This window comes from Zeugodacus cucurbitae, unplaced genomic scaffold, assembly GCF_028554725.1.
Source record: "Zeugodacus cucurbitae isolate PBARC_wt_2022May unplaced genomic scaffold, idZeuCucr1.2 ctg00000237.1, whole genome shotgun sequence".
Taxonomy (NCBI): domain Eukaryota; kingdom Metazoa; phylum Arthropoda; class Insecta; order Diptera; family Tephritidae; genus Zeugodacus; species Zeugodacus cucurbitae.
Genome location: NW_026530866.1, coordinates 20001 through 26413, shown reverse-complemented (window position 1 = coordinate 26413; position 6413 = coordinate 20001). Strand labels below are relative to the sequence as shown.

Here is a 6413-nt window from a genome sequence, read left to right as displayed (position 1 = left end):
TTGCATATAAAAAAAACTAAATTTGGTTAAACGGCGGGCATAAAAATGATTTTATTTACGTAGCCAAATGCATCGTCATCTTATTAGTGACGCGCAAAAAGGAATTCAGGAGATTCCTACTGTCCCTATTTGCGAAGAGCCGAAACCACATATAAAGAGCCAAAACGCCGAAAAAACGTATATTTGCATATAAAAAAAACTAAATTTGGTTAAACGGCGGGCATAAAAATGATTTTATTTACGTAGCCAAATGCATCGTCATCTTATTAGTGACGCGCAAAAAGGAATTCAGGAGATTCCTACTGTCCCTATTTGCGAAGAGCCGAAACCACATATAAAGAGCCAAAAGGCCGAAAAAACGTATATTTGCATATAAAAAAAACTAAATTTGGTTAAACGGCGGGCATAAAAATGATTTTATTTACGTAGCCAAATGCATCGTCATCTTATTAGTGACGCGCAAAAAGGAATTCAGGAGATTCCTACTGTCCCTATTTGCGAAGAGCCGAAACCACATATAAAGAGCCAAAACGCCGAAACCACGTATATTTGCATATAAAAAAAACTAAGTTTGGTTAAACGGCGGGCATAAAAATGATTTTATTTACGTAGCCAAATGCATCGTCATCTTATTAGTGACGCGCAAAAAGGAATTCAGGAGATTCCTACTGTCCCTATTTGCGAAGAGCCGAAACCCCATATAAAGAGCCAAAACGCCGAAACCACGTTCATACAAGTAAAAAAATTTCATATAAATACTAAATAATTTTCATATAGATACTAAGTTTATGAATTCATACAAGTAAATAATTTTCATATAAATACTAAATAATTTTCATATAGATACTAAGTTAATGAATTCATACAAGTTAAAAATTTTCATATAAATACTAAATAATTTTCATATAGATACTAAGTTAATGAATTCATACAAGTTAAAAATTTTCATATAAATACTAAATAATTTTCATATAGATACTAAGTTTATGAATTCATACAAGTAAAAAATTTTCATATAAATACTAAATAATTTTCATATAGATACTAAGTTTATGAATTCATACAAGTAAATAATTTTCATATAAATACTAAATAATTTTCATATAGATACTTAATAAATTTCATATAAATACTAATTAATTTTCATATAGATACTAAGTTAATGAATTCATACAAGTTAAAAATTTTCATATAAATACTAAATAATTTTCATATAGATACTAAGTTTATGAATTCATACAAGTAAAAAATTTTCATATAAATACTAAATAATTTTCATATAGATACTAAGTTAATGAATTCATACAAGTTAAAAATTTTCATATAAATACTAAATAATTTTCATATAGATACTAAGTTTATGAATTCATACAAGTAAAAAATGTTCATATAAATACTAAATAATTTTCATATAGATACTAAGTTTATGAATTCATACAAGTAAAAAATTTTCATATAAATACTAAATAATTTTCATATAGATACTAAGTTTATGAATTCATACAAGTTAAAAATTTTCATATAAATACTAAATAATTTTCATATAGATACTAAGTTTATGAATTCATACAAGTAAAAAATTTTCATATAAATACTAAATAATTTTCATATAGATACTAAGTTTATGAATTCATACAAGTAAATAATTTTCATATAAATACTAAATAATTTTCATATAGATACTAAGTTAATGAATTCATACAAGTTAAAAATTTTCATATAAATACTAAATAATTTTCATATAGATACTAAGTTAATGAATTCATACAAGTTAAAAATTTTCATATAAATACTAAATAATTTTCATATAGATACTAAGTTAATGAATTCATACAAGTTAAAAATTTTCATATAAATACTAAATAATTTTCATATAGATACTAAGTTTATGAATTCATACAAGTAAATAATTTTCATATAAATACTAAATAATTTTCATATAGATACTAAGTTAATGAATTCATACAAGTTAAAAATTTTCATATAAATACTAAATAATTTTCATATAGATACTAAGTTAATGAATTCATACAAGTTAAAAATTTTCATATAAATACTAAATAATTTTCATATAGATACTAAGTTTATGAATTCATACAAGTAAAAAATTTTCATATAAATACTAAATAATTTTCATATAGATACTAAGTTTATGAATTCATACAAGTAAATAATTTTCATATAAATACTAAATAATTTTCATATAGATACTTAATAAATTTCATATAAATACTAATTAATTTTCATATAGATACTAATTTTCATATAAGTACTAAGTGTATGAATTCATACAACTAAATAATTTTCATATAAGTACAAAAAATTTAAAAAAAAAAATAAATGTTAAGCTATTTTTGATGTTGTAATATTTCTTATAAGCATAATGCTCATAGAAAATGATATAAATTACTTGTATATATATGAATTTAAAACTTTTATATGGTTAAAAAGATTTTCTCCATACGATTTCCGGTTGGTGAGGTGTACGTGGCAGAAAACATATATGTTGTATGAAACTTCAACATTAGTACTTGTATGAAAATTTTAATACTTGTATGAAATTGCATACTTAGTACTTATATGAAAATTATTTTCATATATTTATAAAAGTATTTAAGTGTAATATATAAATGAGAGCAAAAAAATTTATTCCTGGTTTGCTACAGTTGGTTTAAATAGAAATAATTTTGTTAATAATGAAATGTTATTAATTGAGATTATTCTTCTATACCTAACATAATGTAGTCGTTTTTTTTTTAATTTAACTTTTTTTGGGGTTTGTTCTTCTATTCACATAAAATATATGTGGGTAAAGAATAAAATTCAATAAAGTTAAATATTTATATTATTACGCTCGAATACTTTCATATCATATATGAAATAAAATGAAAAATAATTGAATTGAAATTATTAATTTCAAATCAAAAGAAAAACGTATATACTCTTAAAAAAAGATATATACACTATATGCATTGAAATAAAGTAAAATGTATAAAAAATGATATTATTTGAAAGTTTAACAAATACAAGAAGAAACATCGTCCTTACATTAATAATTATATTATATATGTATAGAGAACGAAAATTCTTTCTCACGATAAGATACACAGTCTCAAAGTCCGAATAAGACCGCAATAAATAATACAATAATATGAAATTTAAATGACATGAAGTAAATTATTTAATCCGACCATAGTAGAAGAAATTTCATAATTATTTATTGTCGCGATTTCGTTCTCCTTTGCATTGTGTATATGTCGTGTACTTAATTTTCAAATATTGAAAATATCATTATAAAAATTTATATAGTATAAAAAATATTATATAAATGAATAAAAAATATTATTCTGGTTGATCCTGCCAGTAGTTATATGCTTGTCTCAAAGATTAAGCCATGCATGTCTAAGTACAAACAAATTAAAAGTGAAACCGCAAAAGGCTCATTATATCAGTTATGGTTCCATAGATCGTTAACAGTTACTTGGATAACTGTGGTAATTCTAGAGCTAATACATGCAAAATAAACACGGACCTTTTGGAACGTGTGCTTTTATTAGGCTAAAACCAAGCGATCGTAAGATCGTTATATTGGTTGAACTCTAGATAACTTGCAGATCGTATGGTCTCGTACCGACGACAGATCTTTCAAATGTCTGCCCTATCAACTTTTGATGGTAGTATCTAGGACTACCATGGTTGCAACGGGTAACGGGGAATCAGGGTTCGATTCCGGAGAGGGAGCCTGAGAAACGGCTACCACATCTAAGGAAGGCAGCAGGCGCGTAAATTACCCACTCCCAGTTCGGGGAGGTAGTGACGAAAAATAACAATACAGGACTCATATCCGAGGCCCTGTAATTGGAATGAGTACACTTTAAATCCTTTAACAAGGACCTATTGGAGGGCAAGTCTGGTGCCAGCAGCCGCGGTAATTCCAGCTCCAATAGCGTATATTAAAGTTGTTGCGGTTAAAACGTTCGTAGTTGAATTTGTGCTTCATACGGGTAGTACAGCTATAATTGTGGTATGTACATTACCTTATGTATGCAAGCGTATTACCGGTGGAGTTCTTATATGTAATTAATACAATGTATTTTTTATATATTCCTCCTATTTAAACCTGCTTCAGTGCTCTTCATCGAGTGTTGTTGTGGGCCGGTACAATTACTTTGAACAAATTAGAGTGCTTAAAGCAGGCTCCAAATGCCTGAATATTTTGTGCATGGAATAATGAAATAAGACCTCTGTTCTACTTTCATTGGTTTTTAGATCAAGAGGTAATGATTAATAGAAGCAGTTTGGGGGCATTAGTATTACGACGCGAGAGGTGAAATTCTTGGACCGTCGTAAGACTAACTTAAGCGAAAGCATTTGCCAAAGATGTTTTCAATTAATCAAGAACGAAAGTTAGAGGTTCGAAGGCGATCAGATACCGCCCTAGTTCTAACCATAAACGATGCCAGCTAGCAATTGGGTGTAGCTACTACTATGGCTCTCTCAGTCGCTTCCCGGGAAACCAAAGCTTTTGGGCTCCGGGGGAAGTATGGTTGCAAAGCTGAAACTTAAAGGAATTGACGGAAGGGCACCACCAGGAGTGGAGCCTGCGGCTTAATTTGACTCAACACGGGAAAACTTACCAGGTCCGAACATAAGCGTGTAAGACAGATTGATAGCTCTTTCTCGAATCTATGGGTGGTGGTGCATGGCCGTTCTTAGTTCGTGGAGTGATTTGTCTGGTTAATTCCGATAACGAACGAGACTCAAATATATTAAATAGATGCTTTCAGGATTATGGTGTTGAAGCTTATATAGCCTTCATTCATGAGTTCATCTTGAATGTGCAAGTGTTTGAATGTGTTTATATAAGTGGAGCCGTACCTGTTGGTTTGTCCCATTATAAGGACACTAGCTTCTTAAATGGACAAATTGCGTCTAGCAGTAACGAGATTGAGCAATAACAGGTCTGTGATGCCCTTAGATGTCCTGGGCTGCACGCGCGCTACAATGAAAGTATCAACGTGTATTTCCTAGACCGAGAGGTCCGGGTAAACCGCTGAACCACTTTCATGCTTGGGATTGTGAACTGAAACTGTTCACATGAACTTGGAATTCCCAGTAAGTGTGAGTCATTAACTCGCATTGATTACGTCCCTGCCCTTTGTACACACCGCCCGTCGCTACTACCGATTGAATTATTTAGTGAGGTCTCCGGACGTGATCACTGTGACGCCTTGTGTTTCACGGTTGTTTCGCAAAAGTTGACCGAACTTGATTATTTAGAGGAAGTAAAAGTCGTAACAAGGTTTCCGTAGGTGAACCTGCGGAAGGATCATTATTGTGTTCCTATCCGTAAATATTATAAAAAAACAAACAAACAAACAAACAAACAAACAAACAAAAAAAGAATAAAAAAGAAAAATTATTTTCTTTTTTTTCTTTTCATTCATTTATTTGAATGTTTTTCTTTTTTTTCTTTTTTTTTTTACTCCTTGTATTGTAGTATAATGAAAATTATATCGCATACATTGTATTTGAACGCAACAAACCTTTAAACATATATAGTTGTACTTATTATTTATAAAAATAATATAAATGATAAGTTAATTTGTTCTCATTAACGTGTAATTCCTTAAAAATATATAGAAATTAAATAAAATGTAATAAAAAAGGAATTACTGTTTTTGTTGGACTAAGACATGCGCAACTTGTAAATGTTTGGGTTGAAAATTACAATTTATTGAAAGATGTTTTAAAATAATTTATATATTATATACGAAAACGAAATGTTATTCTTTCAATAAATTAAAAACTCTTGACGTTAAATTAAAATAAACAAAAAATTATCACTCTAAGCGGTGGATCACTCGGCTCATGGGTCGATGAAGAACGCAGCTAACTGTGCGTCATCGTGTGAACTGCAGGACACATGAACATCGACATTTTGAACGCATATTGCAGTCCATGCTGTTATGTACTTTAATTAATTTTAAAGTGCTGCTTGGACTACATATGGTTGAGGGTTGTAAGACTATGCTAAATTAGTTGCTTATTCTTTTAGTCAATTAAAAGAATTTAAGCACATGGTATATTACTGGATTGTATTTTTCAATCCATAATATTAATAGCATAAAAAGAAATATAGAAAATATATTCTTGAACACCTCATATTTGAACGAAATTTTATAATAAATAAGAATCTTAGTATTCCCAAAAACAATAAAATTTCAATATTATTATTTCAAATAATATATACATTTAGAGGAACGTCTAGCATAAAATATTATTTTATTCTAGGATTGCCTTAAATGTAAAAAACCAAGAAAATAATATTGTTGTTATAATGAAGTAAGTAGTACGGGATGAAAAGATTGAATATTTATTATTAAGAAAATTATATTGGTGTTAAGAAATAA

At 28.6% G+C, this 6413-nt stretch overlaps 2 non-coding genes across 2 annotated transcripts; both read left to right on the top strand.

Annotated features, from left to right (window-relative positions):
* Positions 1-3344: 3344 nt before the first annotated feature.
* Positions 3345-5335, top strand: LOC128924058 (small subunit ribosomal RNA). Its single transcript, XR_008472755.1, has one exon. It is a non-coding gene; the product is annotated as a small subunit ribosomal RNA (ribosomal RNA).
* A 509-nt stretch (positions 5336-5844) lies between these two features.
* LOC128924057 (5.8S ribosomal RNA) lies at positions 5845-6023 on the top strand. The gene has a single exon (XR_008472754.1). It is a non-coding gene; the product is annotated as a 5.8S ribosomal RNA (ribosomal RNA).
* Positions 6024-6413: the final 390 nt, after the last annotated feature.